The sequence below is a fragment of the Panthera onca genome, chromosome A3 (genome assembly GCF_046562875.1).
Source record: "Panthera onca isolate mPanOnc1 chromosome A3, mPanOnc1 haplotype 2, whole genome shotgun sequence".
NCBI classification, from domain to species: domain Eukaryota; kingdom Metazoa; phylum Chordata; class Mammalia; order Carnivora; family Felidae; genus Panthera; species Panthera onca.
Window position 1 is genome coordinate 121,643,844 of NC_138341.1, and position 27,806 is coordinate 121,671,649.

The following is a 27,806-nucleotide window of genomic DNA, read 5'->3' on the forward strand; positions in this document are numbered from 1 at the left end:
TGATTCCTGCAGCCCTATCCACGATCTTTAAGGAACCCACCCACTCTAAGTGTATCAACACTCTGAGTGTATAAACAACATGGAATACCCTTTACTGTCTTTTATGCTTCAAAAGTCATTGCCTATATGACTAACAATCTCCTGCCTGAAAACCTAAAACCTGGCAAATATATTTAATAAAATTATGGTCCTATTAGAAAAGACTCACTGTGTGTGGACAGCATTTCAAAAAGCTATGATTCTACATGTGCATCTTCATTTACTTTTACAGCTACGTTTCCTTCCACTTGTCAATCAGAAAACAATCTCCAATACTGCAACGGATACTGATCAATATATTAGAGTCAATGCTATCCTTGACTTTTAGGAGTTTAAATATGAAGTACAAGTAGATGGAGAAAGAGGCAGAGAAGCATATACAACTCTGTATGAGTAAAGGAAATGTTTTACCAATCAATTTTTAAATGTATTGGAAGGGGACAGAGTATAAGGTTCAACCTTTCAAAGGATCCTTGGTGGATATTATTAAAAACAAAGATTACCTTTATAAAATGAAAAACTATCCTCTAAGTAACCAAAAATACTCTCCATATGAAAAAAAATCTCCATTAACTAGTCTAACGTAAGGAGAACTCTCCATAACTGGTGCTTTATAATGAGAACTAGAAAAATACAATGTTGCACTTAAAAGCTTAAATCTTTATATGAAAGAAAAAAGCCTAAGAAGTCATATTGCAAGACATTATGCATGTTAGTCACAGCCATGAAGGATCACAAGGCCTCACTAAAACAGCTACCCTGCTGTTTTCAAAACCTTTGTGACACGGATCTAAATTTATTTTCTGACCCTACTATTTTCTTAACATCAAGTCAACTTTTAGATAAAAAGAGGTAAATATAAATGGGCAAACAGTGCCAACTTTTATTATATGATTGGCTTAGTCTCATTTGAAGTCTAAAGGATAGTCTTGTCCTATATTCTAATTTCTAAAGGAATGGAAAAAATCCACTTCTGCCCCCCCCCCCCCCAGACTGGGGGACTCTAAAGGATCTAAACCTGTGCTGTCAAATGCCAGTGCCACTAGCCGTATGTGGCTATTTAAATTAACTAATATTAAATAAAATGTAAAATTCTATGCCTCAGTCATACTAGCCACCTTTTAAGGGCTCAAAAGCCACGTGAAGAGTGGGTCTCACATATATAAGACATTTTTCATCATAGCACAAACTTATACTGGACAGTGCTGATTTAGCACAAAGTTTCTTTTTTTTAACTTTACAACGAAGTTTCTTAGATTTAAATGTGCCCCAAAATCATTAGTACAGCTCGTTAAAACAAAGATTACTTGGTCCCTACCCCAGGTAGTTTATTTCAGTCAGTCTGGTAAGTGGCCCCAAAATGTGGGCCATTTCTAAACAAGCTGCAAGAGAATGGTCATGTTACCTATCACCTTGAGTACTGCTCCCTATGGTTAAGAACTTTTTGTTTTTTCCCAATTTATCATAGACTTAATTCTTTTATAAAACACCAGAAAAATGAATTATCAGGAAAAAAATTTTTTTAAACAAAGACTACTATAAACTTACATTTTTTTATTATCAGACTCAACAGACAAATCATTTTTCTAAAAAATGCTGTAAAAACATCTAAATGCTTCAAGTTCTGTACTTAACTTGGTTGCAGTCAGGTAACAAACAACCCATAGACCTGCACAGATCTGTGGACTAACACTGATCTAGATCTAGATCTAGCTCTGATCTAAAAGAACTTATTTCACATTTTTACAATTATCTTTTGGGAGCTGGTCATTAATGATCTCTTTCATATCCTCTATTATTTCCTCACCATAGTTTTACAACTCAAGGTAAAAATGCTAATTCTATTAAGCAGAATATCGAGTCCCTTAAAAACAATGCTATAAAGGGCTAACTAAGAGAAGCAATCTGGGGCACCTGTGTGGCTCAGTAGGTTAAGGGTACAACTCTTGGGGCGCCTGGGTGGCGCAGTCGGTTAAGTGTCCGACTTCAGCCAGGTCACAATCTCGCGGTCCGTGAGTTCGAGCCCCGCGTCAGACTCTGGGCTGATGGCTCGGAGCCTGGAGCCTGTTTCCGATTCTGTGTCTCCCTCTCTCTTTGCCCCTCCCCCGTTCACGCTCTGTCTCTCTCTGTCCCAAAAATAAATAAAAAACGTTGGAAAAAAAAAAAAATTAAAAAAAAAAAAAAGGGTACAACTCTTGATTTCAGCTTAGGTCATGATCTCAGGGTTCATGGGTCAAAGACCCACAACAGGTTCTTCACTGACAGCTCTGAGCCTGCTCAGGATTCTCTCTCCCTCCCTCTCTGCCCCTCCCCCACTCACATACTCTATTTTTCTCTCTTGCAAAATAAATAAACTTTATTTTTTTTTAATTTTTTTTTTTTTAACGTTTATTTATTTTTGAGACAGAGAGAGACAGAGCATGAATGGGGAGGGTCACAGAGAGAGGGAGACACAGGATCTGAAGCAGGCTCCAGGCTCTGAGCTGTCGGCACAGAGCCCAACGCGGGGCTCGAACCCACAGACTGTGAGATCATGACCTGAGCCGAAGTCGGACGCTTAACTGACCGAGCCACCCAGGCGCCCCACAAAATAAATAAACTTTAAAAAAAAAAGCAATCTGATGGTGTTACTGTTTATAATGTGATCTGATTCTGCCACATGGTCAATAAGGATGATGCCTTGACTTCTTCAGGCTAACCTACAGTTGAATTTAGACTGCTACCTTTAAAAGAGTCCTTTAGGCCGAAATATACAAATGAACATTAATAAAGTCTTTGTGTTAAATTATTTTAAATTTCTTTCAGTAAATAAAATCTATGATTTGGACCTAGCTTACTGGACATAACCTTTCAAAGAATTTTTTTTAAGTTTATTTATTTTGAGAGGGGGAAGGGCAGAGGGAGAGAGAGAGAATCCCAAGCAGACTCTGCACTGTCAGCGCAGAGCCTTATGTGGGGCTCAAACCCACAAACGCTGAGGTCATGACCTGAGCCAAAATCAAGAGTCGAACGCTTAAGCAAATGAGCCACCCAGGCACCCTTCAAAGAATTTCTTAGAATACTGATGGTTTCCTTGAACCCAAAGTAAATAGTCCAAGCCAACTTCTTTACTCATGTACACTTAGAGAAGGAACAAATCAAACAGAATCCCCTCACAGGAGTCAATGCCCTTCACGGAACTGCCTCAAGCTTAAGGTGTTTTCCTCAATATATATATCAAACCAAAGAAATGGATTTTTCTTCTAGTCAACTTCTGGTCTGGCCCAACAAATGAACTTCTCTAAGAAAACTTCCAGAATTTCTCAAGTTTGGCCATTTCCTAGAGACTACTTTTAGAATTTTGTTGTCGCTCTAAATATTGTTTTACCAATTTGCTTCATTTTTTCTTAAGCAAATTATAAAATAAGGCTCTGAGAATTTTAACATTTCATCCTCTTGCCTATAGTAACATCTGGTTTAACAGAACTCAACATATATGCATGTTATCTGCAAAATAAGCTCACATGTTCAACCAGAAATTAAGAAAAATTCCACTTGAAATTAACAACATTGACAGAAAAGTTGCAAGGTATCACATACAAAGTCTGGGGAATATGAAAACGGAGGGGTTATTTTTTAATTGTTCCTCTTAACCCCTTTTTCCTCCTAACATATTGAATGAAGCAGTAACTGAATGAGTAAGTAGTATTCAAAGCAAGAAAATGTCAGGAGCTTTTGCCATGGCCACCCCTCCAGTCCCATCTGAAGAGGCACATGGCTGCAGCAGAGAGGCCAAGGACCCTCTAAGACTGTTTTGCAATTGCCCTCACACCTCCTGCTTGAACCTTTACTCTTTTATCAGGCTGCAGGGGAAAGGGTGTGGAACAGCTTCCCAAGTATAAAAATAAGGCAGGGAAGAATTCCAGGGATAACCTTTGCCTGGATGCTGCCCGGAGTGATTCAGAAGTACTTCACCAAGCCCAAGCCAACTAATTCAGACTGAAATCGCAATACCTCCTGAAGGGCAAAAAAAGCCCAACAAAGTCAGCCTCCTGGAAAAGATTTTGCTCATACAAAACAACTAGTTTTGAAATGACCTAAATCAATGATCCTTAATATTGTTTTTGCATGTGGATAGGAAGAGACAGAGGGGAAAAGGGGGGATGGGAAAACATGGGGGTACAGGAAGGGAAGGTGGGAGTCACAGATGCCTTCAAGAATTATGAAAGGAATGGATTCACTGCCCATAAAAGTGCACACACAAACAAAATTTTGCATACTATTTTGGAGAGTTCACAGACCAAAGAGTCTCTAGGGGTCCATGAATCCCAGGATAAAAAGCCTCAACCTAAACAGGTAGGAACTAAAGACCAAGGTTACCACAGTAATTAGACCTTCTTTTAACCTGAAGCCTGACCTTTTATGTAAAAACAATCTTACAATTAAAAAATATAGAGATTTCTGAGCACCTGGGTGGCTCAGTCGGTTAAGTGTCCGACTCTTGGTTTCAGCTCAGGTCATGACCTCATGGCTCGTAAGTTCGAGCCCCACATCCGGCTCTGCACTGGCAGCATGGAGGCTGCTTGGAATTCTCTCTCTGCCCCTTCCTTCCTCACTCTCTCTCTCTCTCTCTCAAAATAAAGAAAAATCTTAAAATATATATATAGAGAGAGAAAGATTCCAAAAATAAAATACTTTGGTCACATAATGTAGAACAAATTTTTAAATATATTTAAAATTTACTGATAAAATAATATATTTAATCCATAAAAAAGATCAGTGAATACTCCCTACAAAAATCTTTAATTAACAAAGGAGTAGAAAAAGAGAAATCTCCCTTTACTTATTTAGAAAATTCGAATCCAACTTGTTTCAATTCATGTCCTGAAGTTATCTTAAAATTCTACTTCCTAATTTTCCTGAAATTTTCATATACTATCTTAGTAGGTTAAGTTCTGAAATAACTAGCGGATAAAAGCATCATGGCAATCTATTGAAATATCATGGTTTTTTCCTTGCTAAAAATTTAAGTCCTTCGTTATGACTATAGAAAGAAAAGGTACATCAACTGAAAAAAATGATTCCTCAAAACAGGAACTATTTATGTCATATACATTACCAAAGATTCTAAAAGTCTCGACAGCAAACGACATAAAAAGTAAGTACATGAGTATGTAAAGAATCACTATTACAAACTATAAAAACCAACTAATAGGGGTACTACAAGCAAAAAGAAATGCTTTTCTCTGGATTTTATGCAAATAATTCAGTTCAGAAATGGGAACAGGGATGGATATTTTAAAATAACTCCATTTTACTACCTTCAGGACTTTTATGGAAGTAACAGAATTTCTCAAGAGGGTATCAACGCCTCCACAAAATGAACTAAAGAAAAGAACATTTTGGCAAGGAAAAAGTGACTGCATTCTCCCTCTGCACTTCATGGTTATTAGTACCAGGCTAGGGTGAACTCTTAAGTGCCCTACAAGGACCTCTCCTACACTTTGGAGACAAGGACGGTAAAGGGTACCTTACTGTATTCTAATTTGCTTTTTCAGTGACACATTCTTGAAATGAAGTAGTAAAAATGAGTGAGTGCATAGAACAACTTGTTAGTTGACTTAGCCCCATACCACTAAAACATGACAGCACATTCCAGCTTTTAAAGAAATCTTTAGAGGCTGGTTGGTGAAAAGAATATGTGCTTTGAGTCCAGATGATCTGGGTTCAAATTCTGGCTCCAACATTTACTAGTTTTATTGCCTTTATATACTAGCTTCATAAGTTACTTCATCTTTCTGAGCTTCCGTCCATCCTCATGGAATGGCCGTGAAAATGGAGACATTTTTTCATCTCTGCAGCCCCAGTGCCTGGCTAAGTGCTGAACACACACCAGGTATTCAAACGTTAGTGCTTCCTGCACGCTTCACAAGTATGTCACGTTCTATTGGGGAAAAAGAAAAAAAAAAAACAAAAAAACATAACACAAAACACCAAACCTGTTCTCTAGGAAACAGATAGCTAAGCCCTACCTATTATTTTATCTATTTCAAAGAGTTTTCAATGTAATAACTTGGTACAGGGGAATGCAGGCAATTCCATGGAATTCACTGCAGCTTTTCATCTGAATTAAACTAAAGCTTTGTATGAGGAATGGAAGTATAAAGTGAAACACTAAATATTTATTAAAAATAAAGCTATTTCCAGGGTGCTTGGTTGGCTCCATTGGAAGGGCATGCAACTCTTCATCTCAGGGTTGTGAGTTCAAACCCCACTCTGGGTATGTAGATTACTTTAAAAAAATAAAATCTTGGGGCACCTGGGTGGCTCGGTTGGTTAAGCATCCGACTTCAGCTTCAGGTCATAATCTTGTGGTTTGTGAGTTCGAGCCCTGCATCGGGCTCTCTGCTGACAGCTCAGAGCCTGGAGCTTGTTGCAGATTCTGTGTCTCCCTCTCTCTCTGTCCCTCCCCCGTTCTCTGTCTCTCTCAAAAATAAACATTAAAAACATTTTTTAAATCAAATCAAATCTTTAGGGATGCCTAGGTGGCACAGTCAGTTGAGTGTCCAACTTCAGCTCAGGTCATGATCTCACAGTTGGTGGGTTTGAGCCCCAAGTAGGGCTTTATGCCAATAGCACAAAGCCTGCTTCAGATTCTGTCTCCCTCTCTCTCTCTGCCCCTCCTCCACTTATGCTCTCTCTCTCTCAAAAATAAACATTAAAAAAAAATCTTAAAAATAAAATAAAATCTTTAAATAAATAAAACTATTTCTAACCTTGTTATCCTGGGGGGGATAAAAGGGAGTGAAAACACAGTCTCCTCGGTTGACTTAGATATTGTCATTGTCAAATACCAAAAATCTTTTTCAGGTAGAATCCTCGAACCCTCTAACCTGTTCAAAAGGGTCCAGCCATTACCAGTACAACTCCATTCAGCCATTACCAATACAAAGTCTTTCCATGAAAGCTGAAAAACATAGGCCCCTACAGTGAGAATCAAGCCTGAGAGTGAGGAACCCTTTTTCCTCATGGTTTAACACAAGAAGACATAACCACAACCTCTGCTTGGGGCAAAGCCATGTTTCCAAGAAAACCGAAACACTTGTTTGAAACTTCTATAACTCAAAGAGATCTCTAAGACACAGTGGTCCAAGCGTCTATTGTTTCTGACAAGTTTTCTGTAACATAATGGCAAAAATCACAAATGAGATCTGGTTTCTAAAGAGACAGGATTCTGCTTGAGATCTTTGGTATTTGAAATAGTTATAAGAAAAGTAAATCCATAAATATAAAAAACTAACTGCTAAAGGATCTTCCAGAAATACAGTAGTGTTACTTATGGCTCTCCCATTTCACTCCAAACTGGTCTTTCAACTTCTTGTGTGGTTGGCAAAAAGTAACACACTGATGAGTTCAGAGAACTTCCAACTATATCAATAAATTATAACAATAATCATAAAAATAGAGAATATTAAAAAGTTGTGGTATAAGTGATCACACTGAAAAACCATGCATACTGTTAATAACAGAAAAACTAACTATAAAAAGGCAAGAAAGAACTGCAGGATAAAAGATGTGACTCCAGGCAGACTGATACCACGATGAGACACAACTAACTTCACAAGAGACTGAGATTTATTTTGCCCATGACCAGACTACAGCAAGAACAGTATCATATTCTAGTTACTATAAAGGAGATTCCAAAGTTAGCAAAAAGGAAAAAAAAAAATTGTAAAGGTTAACTCTTAATAGTCCATTAATGAAGAAAAAGGTTTTAATAATCCTTCATAATTCATCAAGGAGATCTGCCCTGGGACAAAAAGAAGTCCAAAATTAATCATTTTACCACTCCCCATTTTCCCAGGCCTTGGGTTACAGTCACGCATTGCTTATATGAAACCACCTGTTCCGGTTGGCATAAACCATGTTACTTGAATATTCATGCCTAATCATTTTTCATACATAGATCTCAAACCTTCTTTGTACTGTCCTAGAGCCACAAAGTTCACAAAAACTATCTCCCGGAGGTTGTCAACTTGATCTACCAATTCAGCTTATCAACCAACTACCATGCCATGCACAGTCAATAACTACAGATCTCCAGTAAGAAAGACAGTTCACAATCAGCCTTGAGAGCATAGAACTGTGGTCCCTACCAGGACTTTTCTAAGTACCACAAGCATGCCCCATAAAGTATGCCGAAATTTGGGGCCTAATGGGATTGTATTCCAATACGCCATCTGAGAAACAATAACTGAATCTCGGGCAGTATTGCACACACTCTGAAAATTACAAAAATTTTTAAATGTGTATCTTCTCTGTTCATGGATCTGTTACAGCAGAAATAAGCAGTTCTGACAGGGTGGGGAAGAAGGTACATACAACAGTTCCAGGGATGCCTGGAGATGCCAAGGATTCAGTGGAAACCTCGGCCAGATTACTAATGGTCCATAAATCCTAATTTGGAGAACACGGGCCTACAAGTTGAAAATTGAATTATATTGCCTTATTAGATCCCACACTACCGAAACCACAGTCATATCAGTCATAACTGGTACTAGGAATACTTTATGTACACAAATATAAGTGCCTGCTTATGTATTTTTAATTGGATCAAATAAAACTGAAGCTGAAAACAAACTCAAATTTCAATTATCTCACTAGTGAGGGGATTTCCTAACAGAGTCTTTTTAAAAACCAAGTAGCTGCCAACCCTCTGCACATCTGACAAGCATGTCTCTGGAAATTTGGGAGCAAAAGACGCCGTTACTTCTCAACAGTGAAGGAAATACCCTAAAGGGGACAGATTCCTCTTTTTTTTTTTTTTTTTTTTTTTTTTTTAAAGCTCAAACATGCAATCTAATAATGCACAAAACTTGGCTGCGGGGTTGCTGGACACCTCCAGGGTTCCAATTTTCGGGGCGAGTGCGCGCTAGTGCGTAAGAAGGGGGCGGAGGGGGAGCGCGCTCCGAGGACGCGCCGGGGCCCCCGCCCCCTCCCGGAGCAGCAGCCTGGCACCAGCCCACCCTCCTCCACCCCTGCAAACAGACGCAGGACGCCAATAGAGCAACTTCTCCGCGGGGGCGGCAGTGGAATAGCGGTCACCCCCGCCGCGCGCGGCGCTGCCCTGCCCGCCCGCCCGGGGGTCCCTCCACGGCCCGCCCCGGGGGGGGGGGCCTCCGCACGCCCCGCCCCCGCCCGCCAGGCTCGGGGCCGGGGGCTGCCCGGACCCCCGCCCCTCTGCGCCGCCCGCAGCGGCGCACTCCCAAGGACGGCCGCCCGGCCCGAGCGCGGCCTGAGCGCGAGCGGGAGCGGCGTGCGGCAGAGGCCGGCTCCTCTCCTCAGGCCTCAGGCCGCCGCCTCCCCTCCGCCAGGCCGCCCGCCGCCGGCCCCACTCGGACCCCGGCCGGGCCTCGGCGCCGCCGCAGCCCCTCATCCCGGCTCCATTCATAGGGGCACCCTAGCCCGGCCAGCGGGGCGGGGCCAGGGACCTGCGGACAAGGCCGGCCAGCGAAGGCCGGGGAGGAAAATAAAAAGTTAAGAGAAGAACTTACCTAAAATGGCTCCTGCAGCAGCCAAAATACAAACAGCTATTATTTGGTGAAGTTTAGCTCAGACACCCTGCAAGGACACCCTAACCCAGCTCAGGCCCGCCTTCTCTGCCACGCCATTGGGCTTCGCCGGCCCAAAACACAGAGTCATTGGTCAGCCTGGCTGCCGCTCAGTCGGAAGCCCATTTCAAGCTTGCTTGCAGGGGCGAGTGATGGGCTCGCTCCATTGTGCTCGTATTTGCATGGATGTGATCGCGGCGATGATTGGCCGGCGCCGGGGCCGCCCCGCCCTCTGCCTCGCGCCCCCCGCCTTGGAGACGCCGCTGCGCGCGGCCCCGCCCCCCGGGACTGAGCGGCGGGGCCACGGGGGCGGGGCGGGGCTGGGGTCCTGCGGGCCGAGGGGGCGGGGCGGGGTCCTGCACGCGGCACTCCGCAGGCAGGGGGCGGGAACCTGGAGCACGCGGGCGAGGAGGGGGTTCTGCCCGCAGGTGGAGGTCTCACAGGTAGCTGGCCGGCGGGCTGACAGACGCTGGGCTGGCGTCTCCCAGGGTGGGAGAGGATGTGGCTGGGGTCCCGCGACAGAGAGGGATTCCGCTTGGACCGCGATCCCGCAGACAGAAGCGAAGAGAGGCGAGGGTCCCGCAGGTCAGGAAAAGATTCCGAGAAACCAAGCGAAGAGTCAAGGAGCTCCATCCTGTGTCTCCAGCCGCATCTCCTGCCGCTCCGCCTGACTCCTGGCATTCTTGGCACACGACGGGCTTCTTCCCAAGGCCCCCCTACTCCCCGGAGTTTTCATCCCCAGGGATCCTGCGGCGCCTTGGATATACCTCCGAAAAATCAGGTGTTGAGCTATGGTATATTTATGTTCAGGCCTATTTCCCCCATTATCCTTGTAGCATCCTCAAGGACAGGGCCCAGCATATTGCAGAGATTCAACTAATTGTTTAATATTTTTTAATTCGTTAGCAGCTAATTTTTGCACATCCACTAAATGCCAGGCATTGATCTAAGACAGGGGATACAGCGGTCAATAGGACAAAGGCCTGGCTCTTGTGGAATAGGCATGCTAAGGGGAAAGGAAGACAATAAATAAATACCAGGGGCATGTAGTGGAAAATGCTGTGAAGAAAATATATGGAGTGAGGGAGGGAGAGTTATCCACCTGCCTGGCTAAATTCCATTACTGGCCTTCTTCCCACCCAGTGATAGTCACCTGTCCCTCTCACTCCCTGCCTGCCCCCTGATGGGTGTTTCCTTAGCACCCACTAAAAAAAATAAAAGGTTGGATTCTGACTGTAGAGGCTCATTTTATCTCAAAGTAGGAATGGTCTGAGTCCTGGTGATTCCAAGAACAGTTTGTTGGGTACATTTAAGATGAACATGGCTTGACTTTGTCAGGAGTAGCTGTAATGATGCAGCCAAGCCTTACCGCACCCCCAGAGAGAGGATATTTTTAGTTTCTTTGAAGCCTCAGTGTTCCTATGGTTTTCATCCTATGACCCTAACTCCTTTCTGAGGACCACTTCTTGACTTCTTGGCAGATGCCAGAGGTTTTTCCAGTTTGGAAATACAGAGATAGCAGCCCCCTGACCCCTGTCTACCTCACTTGTGCACATTTCTCTCATTTGACTCAAGACTGGCCAAGATGCCTCATGATCCTTCCTTCCTCGTCTTTATTCCTTCCTTAAAAAAATATTTATTAAGCACCAACTAACTGTGTTCCAGGTGTTGTCCTAGACACAAAGGCAGACAACATCCCTGTCCTCAGGGAGCTCATAATCTAGCTGGGATCAAGATGGAGATTTACGCATTGATCCTGAGGGTCTCCAACCTGTCAAGCTTTTGGTAAGCAAGTAGACAGCTGCTCGTTCCCCCTGCCTCACAGGGACAGTGGGCTTGCCCTCCTGAACAAGCTGCTGCAGAAGCTGAGGCAGGACCAGGTAATTGGTAGGCACAACCTCTTTAGTCCAACACAGGATCAAAGGGTCTAAAACTCTCAAGAATGCTCAAGGGGCTCAGGACTGTGCACTTTAGTTTCTCGAAAGGGGCTGGGAAGAGAGTTATATCAGAGACAGACCGTGAATCCTACATGGGAATCAAGTGGCCCTCCCTTTGCAAAATCATGCCCCTCGCTCACAAAAGATGAAATAACATAAACGAGGTAAGGGAGGGATGGAACTCCAGGCAGAGAGGGAGCAGCATGTATATGCAAGGCACATACAATACAGCAATGAGAGGTGTTGGAGCAGGAGGGAGGCGAGAGGCAAACCAGTCAGACAGTAATTCCTGTTCTTAAACTTGAGAAAAGTCTGTAGTACAAAAGAAGTCAAACATAGAGATACAAATGTTATGTTACCAAACAAGAAATCAATAGGCACACACAACTGATCCACAAATGAATAGTACAGGTACAAGCAAAGGAAGGTTCTGGAGGCTCCACTCAGGAGAGGTAGTAGGCTTGACCTTCATAGAGTCAGGTCTGCAGAACTGAACAGGGTTAGTGGAATCTGATCCTTAAAACCCTTCTGCAGCAGGGCACCTGGCTGGTTCAGTTGGTAGAACATGCAACTCTTGATCTTGGGGGTGTGAGTTAGAACCTCACGTTGGGTATAGAGATTACTTAAATAAATAAATCTTTTTTTATTTTTTTTAATGTTTATTTTTGAGAGAGAGAGAGAGACAGAGTGTGGGGGGGAGCGGGGAGAGAGGGAGACACAGAATCCGAAGCAGGATCCAGGGTCTGAGCTGTCAGTACAGAGCCCGATGCAGGGCCTGAACTCATGAACTGTGAAATCATGACCTGAACTGAAGTCGGACACCGAACCAACTGAACCACCCAGGCACCTCAAATAAATAAATCTTAAAAAACAAACAAACAAAAAAACACTTCTGCAGCATCCAGGGACCTGCAGATAGGCATGGGAGGGGAGACTGAGACCTCTGGGTGGCTTCTAGCTGCACCCATTCATGGGCATGTCTTAGTCTGAGTTTTCTAGGATAGAGAGCTTGATTCTATAGGGCAGAAGTGGGAAGCAAAAGGAGGCAGGTAGGGAAGGGAGAAGAGCTGATACCAGGATGGTTATTCATCTGGCCTCTACACATTACTGATGGCTCCAGCTCAAGGGATTATCCTCTCAGAAGCCACATAATAGGAGTCGTAGCATAGCTTATGGGAGAGGGAAAGGAAGGAAATTTATCCACCAGCTCATCTCCCATTGGATAAAGATCCACTCCAGTTGTTCATGCAAAGGTGCCAAGTGGGGCTTTGCCGTGTCCCAAAACTCAGGGTTAAGAGGCTTGCAGCAGGGTTGTGAGGCAAAGATTGATCAGGATACAGCTGTGTAAAATCAAATGGAGCCCGTGCAGAGCTGGTACCAAAGAAGCTGCCGGGACAAGAGATGGTTAGCACTAGCCCTGGAGGTCTGTCACAGAGGGGGCAACAATGATGTGCAACTCTCTGTGCCACTTAGTAGGTCCATATTTACAGAGGGCCCCAAAAGAGCAATCTTTAGGAGGCTCTGAAGGGGAGCCAAGGAAGGGCTTCCAGCAATTCTAGAACTTCTGTAACTTCAGGTTACATCCTGCCTGACATGTTCTCTCTTAACCATCTGCCTCTGTTGACTTGTCTGTTTCCTCCATTAGACCATGAGCCTTGCTATTGTTCTTATTTATATATCTGTCACAGAAAAGACTATTTTCACCAGCCCATTTCATTTTCCTCCTAGGTTCATAGCAAAATTACATTTCTCAGTAATCAGGTAGGTTCATGTGACTAAGTTCTGGTTAATGGAATCTGGACAGAAGTGACAGATATATCTCACTCCTAGGCATCCCCCCAAACCTCCTGTGTGAGCCTCCAAATTCTTTTCCTTTCCTCATCTGCTGGCCAGATACAGAAATATCCAGTGGAGGACTTAGGGGCTCCCCAAAATGGCAATGGAATGACCCTGGGTCCCTGACAGACTTCATGGAGCAGAACCCCTGTGCTTACTTGCACTGGACTGTGCCAGGAGTGAGAAATAAAACTTTCTTAATGTCAAGTCACTGAAATGAGAGGATTGTTTGTTACGGCCATTAGCACACTCTGACTAATACAGCACTTGTCTAACTTCATTTGATTTGATGTCCCTCCAGGGCAGGGATTATGTTTATTTGTTTTTGTAACCCAAGTACTAGTGTGTTGCCTGATACATAGTAGGAATTGCTCAAAGCATGAATGGGTGTGAATGAGTGAATATGTCAGCCTGATCTTAAAGGATCAGAGGTAGAATGCCAGTCAAGGTGGCAGGTAGAAAGTGTTCTACTCACTACAGAATCAAAGAGACCGGGGAGAACATGCACAGTTCTCAACAGTGCAAATGGTTCATGATCTGAGAAGGAGATTGCTAGGGTGAGCCTAGAGAGAAGGCAAGGGCCAGATCGCAAACGGTCTTATTCATTACATAAAGGAGTTTGAACTTTATCCTACAGGAATTATTCAACGATTTTAAACAGGTATGTGATATAATCAAATTTATGTTTAAGAAAGATCTTTCAGCCTAGAAAGGGGATGAATTAGAAAGGAAGAGCAAAAATGTAAATGTTTTAAAGCAACATTTCCCATTGCCCCTAGATCATTCATCCCATGAGATGATCCAATAAAAAGAGGTTTTGGGGTCAAGTTGGTTTGGGAAATTGTGCATACTCTAGCCCATCTTGGAGGTTGCCGTTACTCATTAGCATATTAAAAACTCTGAGAGGTCTTGCATTAATGAAATCTGTTAAACTTTAATAATTTTCAAAATTATCTGACACAGAACACTCTTTTCATTTAATGCCTATTAAAACTGGTATTAGGATTAGATTTAGCTACATATACCAGGAAAAAAAGCATAATAAAATTAAAGTTTTTGTCCTGCATAAAAGCAATATGGGAAGCTTTACTTTTTTTTAATGTTCATTTATTTTTTAGAGAGCACAAGCAGGGGACAGGCAGAGAGAGGGGACAGAGGATCCAAAGTGGGCTCCATGCTGACAGCAGCAAGCCTGATGTGGGGGAGATCATGCAAACCACGAGATCATGACCTGAGCTGAAGCCAGATGCTCACCTGGCCCACTAAGGCGCCCAGGTGCCCAAAATACGGGAAGCTTTAATATTTTTGCACCACCATCTTTAGTTTCATTCCCAAGGTCCAGGATGTCTGCTGGAGCACCAGTCCACATTTCCTTGGAAGGAAAAAAGGAAAGGCAAGAGGGGAAAAGTGGAGCTCAGTCATGTCCCTTAAACAGGCTTCCTGGTAATTACACAACACTCCTGCTTACATCTCATTGGCCACAACTTGGTCACATGGTCACATAGGGCTGCAAAAAAATATATACGGTATTTTATTTATTTACCCTATTTTATTTTTTAAAAATGTGCCACATTAAAAATTGAGGTTCTCTCGGGCGCCAGGTGGCTCAGTTGGCTGAGTAACTTCGGCTCAGGTCATGATCTCACGGTCCGTGAGTTCGAGCCCCGTGTCAGGCTCTGTGCTGACACCTCTGTGTCTCCCTCTCTCTCTGCCCCTCCCCTGCTCACGCTCTGTCTCTGTGTCTCAAAAATAAATAAATGTTAAAACAAATTTTTAAAAAATTGAGGTTCTCTCACCAAAGAGTTGAGATTCTCAACTAGCAGTCCCTGTCACAATGTCCCACAGAAACAACGTTCCATAGAACATAAGTTGGGATAAAATGAATCAGGACATTGATTTTTGTAAACACTTTTAACAGCTTTATTGAGACATAATTCACATGCCATACACTTCACCACTGCAAATGTATAGTTTTATAATTTTTTGTAAATTTATACAGTTGTGCAACCATCACCAGAATCCAATTTTAGAACATTTCCATCACCTGCAAAAGTTCCCTTCTTCCCACATGGAGGCAGTCCCCACTCCTACCCCCAGGCCAAGGCAGCCATGGGTCTGCTTTCTTCTTTGCAGTGTTACCTTTTCTAGAAATTTCATACATATGGAATAGTACACTGTGTAGTCTTTTGTGTCTGGCTTATTTCATTTAACATAATATCTTTGGGGTTTATCCATGTTGTAGTACATGTTTTTCTTTTTTATTGCTGAATGGTATTCCACTGTATGGATGTGCCACCTTTTGTTATCCACTCACCAGCTGATGGACATTTGGATAGTTGCCACTTTGCAGCCATTACGAATGTCACTGCTAGGAACATTCACATACCATTGTTTGTGTGGACATGTTTTCATTTCTCTTGGGTAGATACTTAAGGAGACTGATGTTGAAAATTGAACGCATTCACTGAAAAAACATTTACTGAATGCCTATGACTGACTTTCACAGCATTGTACCAGGTGCCAGGGATACAATGATGAATAAAATTCAGAACAAACTCAGTTCTTGTGGAGCTCGTGCAGTCTATGGAGGAGACAGGCATTAGTCAAATAATCGTGCAAACGAATGTAACATTACACCAGGGGTGAGTCCCATAAAGGAGGGGCACATGGTGCCATTGAGAATCTATGCTGGAAGTATCTGCCAGGAAAGTGGTCAAGGTCAGGAAAGTGGAAGTATGCCAAGACTTATCACCTCCATGAATTTTGCCCTTCAAAGTAATATCCTTGGAGGCCATGTGCTTATTTCTAATAATGCTGCCCTTGCAAACAATTCTGAGCCAGTTTACAGGTGTGCTGGTCCTGGGCCTGTTTGTCCTCAGATAAAGTCCTTATGTTTTAACCTCTCAGAGTTTTTAATTTTCTGATTAAACCATGAATAACATAACAAACCACACAAGAAAATCAACTGCATTCCTTTAGAATCACATCTCACAGATAAAAATGGAATTCCCCTGCTAGATCATGGACCTCATTCCCCAGAGCTGGGGGAGAGGGGTTCATGGCAGTCTACAAAAATAAAGTTATGGACACCATCTGTAAGAGGAGGAGAGTGGACAATGTCAACTCTATTCTCCCTTATAGCTCAAATTATGTCTTTGATTTGCCAGTGAGGAGATTCCAAACAGTGACCCATGGTGTGTGGAGGTAACTCCCAAAGAGGAAATGAAAGAATGTGTGTAGCCAATGGCAGTGTCCTGGCTTGCCAAAAGCACCCTTACCCAGGACAAAACTGGATAAGAATAGTTAAGCCCACAGGCTTTGGAGGCCGACAGATCTGGTTCAAATCCCAGATTTAACCACTAGTGAAGTTTTTTGATTTCGATAACAGGGCTGTTGTAGGGATTAAATGATTCATTCAAACTACTTACCACATGGTAACTGCTCAACAAACTGTTAATTACTACATTATTATTATATCCTTTCCTCTGGCTCTCATCCCCTGTACTGTGTAGACCTTCCCCCTTCTGTTGACTTGCTCTTTTTGAAACACACTAATTCCACTGATTCGACTGAAGTCAATCTCTATTCTTCTTGCCTTTGACCTGGGGGACATTTTGTCTTTTAAAATTGCTTCTGGTAATAGATGGCTTCCATCTCTTATGATTTAACCTGGTTTAACTCTTAAAGTGCTGCGGAGCTCTTTCACTCATATATAACACTACTACTATTTTTTTTGTTAATGTTTATTTTTGACGGAGAGAGAGACAGAGCATGAGCAGGGGAGGGGCAGAGAGAAAGGGAGACACAGAATCCAAAGCAGGCTCCATGCTCTGAGCTGTCAGCACAGAGCCCGACACGGGGCTTCAACCCACAGACCACAAGATCATGACCTGAGCCGAAGTCGGACGCTCAACCGACTGAGTCACCCAGGCGCCCACTACTATTTTTTTTATCTGAGTTTATACATATAAATGACTGGGCTCACTCTTAGTAACTATGATTTATGAAAAGTCACACCTCAAATGTTCTTGGGCAGGTATTTTTTAAAACATTGGCCACCCTACCCCGAAACAATTCCATAAATCCTTCATTCTCACTCAGCAGTGTACTTTCCTGCAGCGACAGATAATTTTAGCCATAAAAACCTGCTTAAGCCGAGGCTTTTCACAAAGCTTCAAGTTGCAGTGGAATCCTTTTCCTCATGAACTCAATTCTGCCATCAGCATAACTGACCGACTCAGAGAGACTACCACCTGCAAATTAACAATAAAAGAAGCATCACTGTTTTACACTCTGGGAAGAAAGCACTACAGTTTTTTTTTTACTAATTAGTTTCCATGTTTTTGCTGAGGAGAAGCATGGTAGGCATCCTTATATCGTCCCCACCTATCCTGAACACCGCCAGCTAGGAATGGCTCACAGCATGAAAATTGTTTTGCCATCTCTGGACATCAACTTTCTAGATGTAGTCATTTCATCTATACAATGGGGATATGCCCTGTCTATGCAATTTCTCAGAGTTGTTGTAAGGATCAAATGAGGTGTAGCATGTGAAAGAGCTTTGGCATAAACCTAAGAATTATTGTTGAGGGATTTCAAGTAGTGTTTCATACAAGAGACATTAAAGTATAAACCCTTAATGTACAATTTGCACCTGTCTTGGTGATAGCCAGAGCCCATATTCATAAACCAGTGACCTCTTAGTGTTGGAATGTCAGTGCATTCAAAATCTTGTGATTCAGGGCCCTAGAATCATCCATCTGCTAAGAAGTGATATCTTGCCACACCAGACTGTCAATCTGTCATAGAGAATTGCCAGAGAATTCCCCTCTTCATTCATTTCTGAAATATTCTTCTGGCCAAGACTTTGCGAGCACAATTTCCATCAAGTCTTCCTTACAGTTTTTGAAAAAGTGTAGACCGTGCCCTCAAAGGGCCAGTTTTGAGCGCCATGAAGATGTACCAACACGTCTGCTCACTCAACGAATTCATGGTATCTGCAGGACAGGAGCCAGTCTACCAAGACTTGATCAAACAATGTAATTCCAGTTGTGCCCATCGTGGATTTTCAGCCTTAAACATATAGGAATCCATCATTTAGTCATGGTTCTCAGTGGTCGTGTCTTGACATGGTCAATCATGATGGACATGGCAAGTATCTTGTCACTGATGCTACATAAAGTACATTAGTCCAACGAGATACCTTTTAGAAAATAAATAAATGGGAGCAGGCACTCTTATAATAGTGTCACTCCCATTCATTTGTATTCCGATGTGCTCTCCTGAGCAACAGAGCATGGGGTGGTGTTTCAGCTGAGTGCTGGGAATGTCACACAGCCTGCAGTCTACCTTATCTATGTCTTTGCCTGTGATGAGAGACCATTATCAGTCTGACAACTATACATTGTGGTGGTGTTTATGAGTGAATAGTGATCTTGTAATTATTGTCATTATTACAACTTTTGCTCCAGTAATACATGCTTTCTTACCTTATTAGTAGTATCTGTGGGGGGAAAGTCTGAGGGGGAAACAAAACGTGTTAAAAATAAAGTTTGCCATATTTATTTAGTTTTTCCTTACCTAATGGCAATTTTTGAGATTTTTAAATGACTTTTTTCATATTTTCAAAATGCTTTTTTGACCATTACACCACAAATATTTTTAGTACTAGTTGTCTTATTTCCCTGTGGGGGAGAAAATCAACCTAGATTGTGAAGAGTATAGGTTTCATCCAAACCTCTTTATTGGGAGCAGGGATAGTAGAGCAGAGAAAACACACTGAGACACACAGCTCTAATCCAGAACCTTCCCCATGCACACACACATACTGCAGGTTTGCTTATTCTCCTCACTCCTTCTGGGCATAACCAGGAGAAGGCCAGATCAGGGTCAACACAGAGTCAACACAGGCAGGGCTCCATAAAGTAACTAAGATTACAAGAAGGCTCACTGGCATGCAGCCAGTACAAATTACTACAGGCAAAACTGAGAGAGAGGTTTAGGATCCAGGAGCTCCAACTCATTTGGAGTTAGGATCAGAAAAAGAGGTGGTTGAGAACAAATTATCAGATAGGATGATCTGTTTTGGTAATTAGGCTTAAAGTGTGGTGTGTGTGTGTGGGGGGGGGGGGTCTTGAAAGGGTACTGTTTAGTTAATTAAAAGGTCAGAGGCAAGGTAGATAAGGGTAGTTCATGAATGATGAGATGGATGGTTGGATAGGTAGATAAATTGATGTATGAATGGCTGGTAGGCGAATGGATGTTGAATGGATAAATGGAAATAATGAAATTATGATGTATGTTTGATATGACAGATTGAGTGGTGGGAAAGTGAATGATTAGTTGGATGAATGAATAAATAAATGGACAATTGGATGGATGGATGGATGGATGGATGGATGGAGAGGTTGATAGGTGATAGATAGATAAATAGATACATGGATACATAGATACATAAATAGATGAGTCAATGGATGACCAAATTTATGAATTGGCATATGAACATAAAGATGAACTAATGAATGAATTGGATGGATGAATACATGGATGGTGGATGATATGGAAAGAAGAATAATGGTCCCCAAAATGTCTATGCCTTAATCCCTAAAATTTGTGAATATGTTAGATTATGTGGCAAATGGAAATTAAGTTGACTAATCAACTGACCTTGAAGTGGGAAGATTATCCTGGATTATCTGGATGGGCCCAATGTAGTAAAAAATATTTTAATAAGAGCAAAGCAGAAGGAACATATTCAGAGGGAAATTTGAAGACGTGCATAGATGCTGGTTTTAAACTTTGAAGATTTGAAAATTTAAAGATTCATGTAGATGCTGGTTTTAAACTTGGAGGAAGGAGAAAATAGATCAGGAATACAGGTAGGCTCTAGAAGCTGGAAAAGGCAAGGAAACTGATCCTTCCCAAAAGGACTACAACTCTGCCAACATTTTCATTTTAACCCCTTAAGACTCATTTTGGACTTCTGGATTCCAGAACTACAGTTCTTCCTCAACTTAGAATGGGGTTACATCCTGATAAACCCATCATTAAGTTGAAAATACCATAGGTCAAAAGTGCATTTAATACACCTAACCTACCGAACAACATAGCTTAGCCTAGCCTACCTTAAACATGTTCAGAACACTTGCATTAGCCTACTGTTGGGCAAAAACATCTGACACAAAGTCTCTTTTATAATAAAGTGTTGAATAACTCATACAATGTATTGAATACTGAAAGTGAAAAACAGAATGGTTGTATGGGTACAGAATGGTTGTATGGGTTGTTTACCCTCATAACCATGTGGCTCACTGGAGCTGTGCTCACTGCCACTGCCCAGCATCATGAGAGAGGAGAGTATCACATATGGCTAGCCAGGAAAAGATCACAATTCAAAATTCAAAGTATGGTTTCTACCGAATGCATATGGATTTTGCACCGTTGTGAAGTCGAAAAATCTCAAGTTGAACCATCCTAAGTGGGGGACCATCTGTATAAGATCATAAATCTGTGTTGTTTTAAGCCACTAAGTTTGTCCCAGCAGCAATGGAAGTGGATGAATACATTAGTGAGTAAATAAATGGATGGGAGATGGATGAATACTTGGATGATTGAATGGATGATAAATGGAAGAATACATGAACGGATGGATGGATGGATGGGTAAGTGGAAGAATGGGTGAATGGATACATGAATAAATGGTTGGTTGGTTGGTTGGTTGGGTTGGTTGGTTGGAAGGTAAAAGAGGACTTGTTTCTCCACTCATAACACTTCCGACACCAGATGTATGCAGTTTTCCTCAAATAAACAGTTCTGACACTACCTGAAGTTAGCCCAGATCCCACATGTTAGGGACTCATCCCTCCAAGACTGCCCCCCACTTCAGATGCCAATCACAAGTAGTGGGTTTCCAAGTTATCCACACTTCTGTCCAACTTGGCTACAAATTGGGACTTCCCATGACCTTCTCCTCTGGTTGGAGAATTTGCTATAATGACTTACGGAACTCAAGGAAATGCTTTACCTACATTTACCAGTTTATTATAAGGATACAAATGAACAGCCAGATGGAAAGGAACAGAGGGCAAGTTCTGGAAGGGTTTCAAGTGCAGGAGCTTCTGTCCCTGTGGTAGTTCAGGGCATCCACCCTCCTGGTATATGGATGGATTCACCAACCCAGAGCCTCTCAAACCTCATGGCTTAGGGATTTTTATGGAAGTTTCATTACATAGGCATGACTAATTATTAACTCAATCTCCAGCCCCTATCCTCTCCCCAAAGAATGAGGGGAGGTGAGGCCAAAAGTTTCAATCTTCTAATTATGGCTTGATCTGTCTAGTGACCAATACCCACCCTGAAACTATCAGGAGCCCACCAAGAGTCACGTCATTAAAACAAATGGTGCTCTTACCACCCAGGAAATTCCAAGGGATTTAGGAGCTCTGTGTAAGACAATTCTATCACTCCCATCACTCAGGAAATTACAAAGGTTTTCAGAGCTCTGTGTCAGGAACTGGGGGTAGAGACCAAACATATTTCTTATTATGTTGCAGAGGGATAGATGAGTAAATGGATACATGAATGGATAAATGAATAAATGGATATGTGGGTAAATGACTGGATGAATAGGCAGGTGGGTGATAGATAAATGGATATATAAACACATGGGGAGATAAAATGTGTGTAGATGTATAGATACATGGGTTGATGGGTGTTTGTGTGGTGGATGGGTAGATAGACATGTGGATTGATAATTGGTTTGATGGATGACTAAATGGATATATGAATAGGTAATGAATGAATAGATAAATAGATACTTGGGTGGAGGTCTGATTGGATAGATGGGTACTTGCATGCATGCATGAATAAATGAAAAGTATCTTATGCATAAAGACAGAAACATGATCTTCAACTTGAAATGTGGACTTGTTGACCAGTTAGGAAAGGAGACATTCAGATGGAATGTAAAAAGTGTGCAAAGCTCTGATTCTGCACTAATCCTCCACCTTCCAGGATGAACCATTTTAAAGCAAGGGACCTTTGCACTTAATGACTTCTTTATCTGGAATATAATACTCTTCTTTCAAGTAGTTAACTCTACTTATTCCTTACATCACAGCATAAGCATTGATTTCCTTTTTTAAAGTTTATTATTTATTTTGAGAGAGAGAAAAAGTGAAGTAGGGGAGGGGCAGAGAGAGAGAGAGAGAGAGAGAGAGAGGGAGGGAAGGAGAGAGAGAATCTCAAGCAGGCTGTGCAATGTCAGTGCAAAGCCCGATGTCAGACTCAAACTCACAAACCATGAGATCCCGACCTGAGCCAAAGTTGGGTGCTTAACCGATTGAGCCACCCAGGTGCCCCTAAGCGTTGCTTTCTCAGGGAAGACTTACCTTATAGTATTGTGTAACTTTCCCTATGAGCACTTGCTAAAATTTCAGTTTTATATTTATTTGTATGACCCCGTGATTAGTATCTGTCTCCCTCACCAGACTGTAGCTCCAAAGACCAGGGATCAAAGTATTTTGGCATGCCATTTGGTCCCCATCACTTAAGTCATGTCTGGCACATAGAAAGTGTGTTTTTTGTAAGGGTTGTTGTTGTTGTTGTTGTTTTGAATGTATTGAAACCTCCCTGTGGCTTTCTCACTCAAATCATCAGGAAAGATCTTGATGGGTTGCTGGGGCATTACTGATACCATGGTGACTAAGTCTTGATTTACTGATGTAAGACTTTGACAAGGAGAGTGCTCCTCCAACAGGGAGGAGTCATCCCCTTGAACTCAGTGTCCCTACTGTCCTGGAGAGGCCAGATACCCTGTCTCTTTGCCTTAATTCAGTGGCTCAGACTCTCAGCTGTACTGGAACCAGAAACCTCTCTGACTGGATGAGGCCCTCCAGCCATCCTCACCCTGACCAACATCAGGGCCAGCTCCAGCCACCTGCTCCTGCCCTGCTCCAGGCGGGTAGATACAGAGGCTACACCACTTACTAACAGCTATCACAAACTCTTCTGTCACTGTAATCATCCTTCTTTTCTCTGGTCTCCCATTTAGTTTCACTTTGACCTTTTCAGGTCTCTGCTAGGCTGAGGTTGGAGGTTTGTGGTCTTTTCTTCCTTTCTGGGCCTAGTGCACTGAGGGTCCAAAAGAACTGCCCTCAAATCCCAGCTCTGCATGAACGCTCTCAGCTGTGTGCCCTTGAGCAAGTTACTTAACCTTTCTGAGCCTGTTTGCTAATCCACAAAATGGATGCAATAAATCTACATTCCCAGATAGTTGTGGAGATTAATAAACAGGATGATATAAAGGATGGATCTAGCACGGTTACTGGCAATAGTAAGTGATAATCAATTATTAATTCCCCTTCTTTCTCTCCAGGTTTCTCTCTCTTGTTTCTTCCTGTGGCACAATGCAGTCTCCCTTTCTGTTTTCCACTTTTCTGTCTACCGAACATTATTTCTAGCCCTCATAAAAATAGCACTACATAAAACAAAATTGCACAGTATTTTTATATCCTCCAAATAACTCAATTCAATTATAGACTGGTCAATTTTAGTTATCTGAACATTACTAAGCCACCTGAAACTGGTAAAGTTCTATATTCAGTCAGAAAATAAAAAGCTAAATCAATACTTTAAAAAACACTAAAGGAAAGACATTTTCCTGGAGGCCTAAGGCCTCATATGGAATGTGTCAGCCTATTGCTGCTGCTTCTGGCTGGAAGACAATGCACAAGAAACCCTTTATATTTTAAATTTGACACAGCAGCCATGACGACAGTGGAAGAATGGATGCCCATATTTCCCGGGAAGAGGGATTTGGCAGGAGTTCCCTATGTGTCACCCACAGGGTGCTCCTATGTGTGAGTTAGTGCTGGAGATTTGAAAATTCAGAAAGAAATGAAGAAATTAGTGGGAAAAAAGTTTATCAACTTATTTTTGGTGTAGTTAGTGGAATGATTAGGTAACAGTGAGGATCTCTAAGCTAAAGGGAGATTTCAAGACAGGATCATAATCCACTATTACAAACAGAAGCACAGAGGAAAGCAGATGGTCCCGGATTCAAACACTAGCAGCACTACCTTCTGACTTTGTAACTTTTTGTCAAGTTACTCTGTCTCTCTGCACCCCTTTTCCTTCACCTGTAAATTAGAAACTGTTTATATTATGTTGAAATGTAGCTGTTAAATAGTCCATTATACACACCAAGAAGAGTCCCAGGCACCTAAAAAGTACTTAATTATGGGGTAGGTATGATTATTAATTATTATCAGTTATTATCACCTCCACCACTTATTACTGAGAAAGATACTTGCATAGCCATGGAAATGCTGGGAATTATCTCCAAGAAAAAGTGGTGAGATTGACATTTCTCAAAAAGTTCTGGATGGAGGTGAGGTGCCTGGGTGGCTTGGTCGGTTAAGCATCTGACTCTTGACTTCAGCTCCAGTCACGATCTCATGGTTTATGGGTGCAAGTCCCGCATTGGGGTCCATGCTGATAGTATGGAACCTGCTTGGGGTTCTCTCTCTCTCCTCTCTCTGCCTTCTCTCTCTCTCTCTGTCTCTCTCTCTCTCTCTCTTTCTCTCTCTCTGTAAAAATAAGTAAATAAATAAACTTAAAAAAAGTTCTGGATATATTAGCACAACCCAGAGTCCAACTCTTGGACTTATATATAGCTTAGGAACCCAATTTTGTCAGCACTGAGATTAAGGCAGACTCACACTAACCAAACTCATTAGACCATTGTATAAACCAGATCACAGTCAATTAATCTTCAATGAGAAATGCAAGTTTGAGAAGACTAGAACACTCAAGTCTGTGTGATAAGTGCATTTTCTCCCTGGATTCACACCTATGTTGGAAGCCAAGTCTACATAGGAAGACTATATAATGAGAAAATTCCAGTCAGAACAGCGAGACATAAAAAACCTAAATGTAAAGTGGTTTCAGTCCATGCTACCTAAGCCAACAATCTCATATTGGGGACAGCCTCTCCCATGTTGTGTATTGTGAAACTTTATCCTCTTTGCCATGCTAGAAAGTAAACATTCATTGATGATTTTGACCACTTATAGATTTTTAAACTTCTATACAGCCAAAATACCATACACAAGTCAAAAGACAACAAACTAGAAAAGTATGTGTAACACATATGGCAAATAAAAAGTTAAAATTTAATATATAAATAGCCTTTATGAGCCAATAAGATAAAGAGCAACACTATAACAGAAAAATGGGCAAAAGGTATGAATAGGTAGTTTATATAAAAAGAATACAAGTGGGGCACCTGGGTGGCTCAGTCGGTTGAGCAGCCGACTTCGGCTCAGGTCATGATCTTGTGGTCCGTGAGTTCGAGCCCCGCGTCGGGCTCTGTGCTGACAGCTCAGAGCCTGGAGCCTGTTTCAGATTCTGTATCTCCCTCTCTCTGACCCTCCCCCGTTCATGCTTTGTCTCTCTCTGTCTCAAAAATAAATAAACGTTAAAAAAAAAATTTTTTTTTAAATAAAAAAAAAAAATAAAAAGAATACAAGTGGTTTATAAACTGTGAATGGAAGCACATTGCGGTTATGAGTAAATAGTTTATAAACTTTGTCAACCTAAGTGGAAATGATATTTTATTACTGTTATCATTTGCATTTTTCCCCCTTTGTTTCCATTTGCCTTTTTTGGTTAATGAAGTGTGTATGCATGGCTGTGTATTTGTGTGTATATGGTATTGTATTTGTAATAGCCATTACTGTAGCCATTTATTAATTGCTTCTATCTTATGCCTATTTTTCTATAGGAGTATCCTTTCTCTTATTGATTTAAAAGAGCTCTTGGGGCACCTGGGTGCTCAGTCAGTTGAGCATCTGACTTTTGATTTTGGCTCAGGTCATAATCTCACAGTCATGGGATCGAGCCTCCATGGAGCCCTGCATTGGGTTCTGTGCTGGGCATGGAGCCTATTTAAGATTCTCTCTCTCTCTCTCTCTCTCTCTCTCTCTCTCTCTCTCTCTGTCCCTCCTCTGCTCGTACACACACATGTGCATGCATGCTCTCTAAATAAATAAATTAATTAATTAATAAATAAATAAATAAATAAACTCTTTATATAGATACTCAGGTATCCCTTTATATGTGTTGAATAAAGCTTTCCCTCTTCCTTGGGTGTCTTGAGACAGGGTCATGGAGGAGAAGCAGAATACTCACTGTGTGCCAGATTCCTTCATACAAGTTATCTCACTTACTCTCACAACAATCCTAGGAAATAGGCGCTGTAATCCCTATTTCACAGCTGAGGACCCAATGACTCAGACAGACTGGGTAACTTACTCAAGAGCACATAGCTAGTAACGATTATTTGAACCTCATAGTCATGCAAGTGCCTTTTTAGAAGTGCCTCCCGGCTCTTCTGACCATCACCTAATCTCTAACCTGCTCCAATACCTGGGGACCCTGCTGCAGGGTTAGTCCCAGCTCATTCTTAAAGCAACACAAATTGGGCAGAAGTCATAGATAGACAAACATTAATCATATACTGTCCTTTTTCTAGCATGTTGTGTGTTTGGGGTTGAGTCCTGGACATCTGAGTGCCCACTGAGTTGCAATTTCTTTCCTTGCTTGCCTTAGCTTCCCTGTTTCCCTGAGGCAAGGCCAAGTCAGACTCCTATGCTTAAAAGAAGAAAGGAACTCATACTAAACAGGAGCAGGCTATCACCCATTTCTTCTCCTTTAAGAGGAAGATTTGTAATTTGGTTGAGTCAGACATTAAAGCTATGGGGTGAGAATCCATATTACTAGTAGGTAGGATCACCAAAATCAGGAGCACAGCCCTATCTTCTGCCTCTCATCAATATCTGCAACATTTCCCGCCACACTCTCATACACACCCAGTGTACCCGTCCCATCTAATGACCTGTAGCACCCAACAGGCTCAGCTGTGACATACTTCATGCCAGTACACAGGCTTCCCTTTTCCACTTAGTAAATACTTTTACATCCTTCAAATACGAACTCACCTCTACTGTGAAGGACCCCCAGACCTTCTCCTCTAGTGTGAAGGACCTTCCATTGTCTCCCCTTTACTATGAAGGACCCTCAGACCTTCCCATCCATTTTTAAGGACACTCAGATTCTCCTTCCACTATGAAGGATCTCTAGACCCTCTTACCAAAGAGTCAGAGTTAGGTCCTCTTTTTCTGTGCTACACAGCACCTGTGCTGACCTTTGCCATAGCTTTGACGGAGTGTTACTGTAGTTTGTTATGTGCCTGGCTTCCCCACCACATTCAAACAGGGCTTCCCTCTATGCCAGGAATCATACTCAGTCATGTCTGCATCTTCAGGGTGCAGCACAGGGTGGGGAATGAATGACAGTGGTTCTGATCCTGAGGTCTCTCCCCCTAAGCCAGCCTATGCCCAGA

General features: G+C 42.1%; 1 protein-coding gene and 1 long non-coding RNA gene across 4 annotated transcripts in view; both read right to left on the reverse strand.

The window, feature by feature from the left end:
* The window catches only part of CHD6 (chromodomain helicase DNA binding protein 6), a 205,630-nt gene extending 195,942 nt beyond the window's left edge, over positions 1 to 9,688 (reverse strand). For all 3 annotated transcript variants that reach the window (XM_078444070.2, XM_078444069.2, XM_078444068.2), the window contains exon 1: positions 9,573 to 9,688. The gene's annotated coding sequence lies outside the window, so the exon portion shown is untranslated. The remainder of the gene's footprint in view (positions 1 to 9,572) is intronic.
* A 5,629-nt stretch (positions 9,689 to 15,317) lies between these two features.
* Positions 15,318 to 27,806, reverse strand: part of LOC132668835 (uncharacterized) — a 55,569-nt gene continuing 43,080 nt past the window's right edge. The window contains exon 3 of the long non-coding RNA XR_009605818.3: positions 15,318 to 17,655. This is a non-coding gene — a long non-coding RNA (uncharacterized LOC132668835). The remainder of the gene's footprint in view (positions 17,656 to 27,806) is intronic.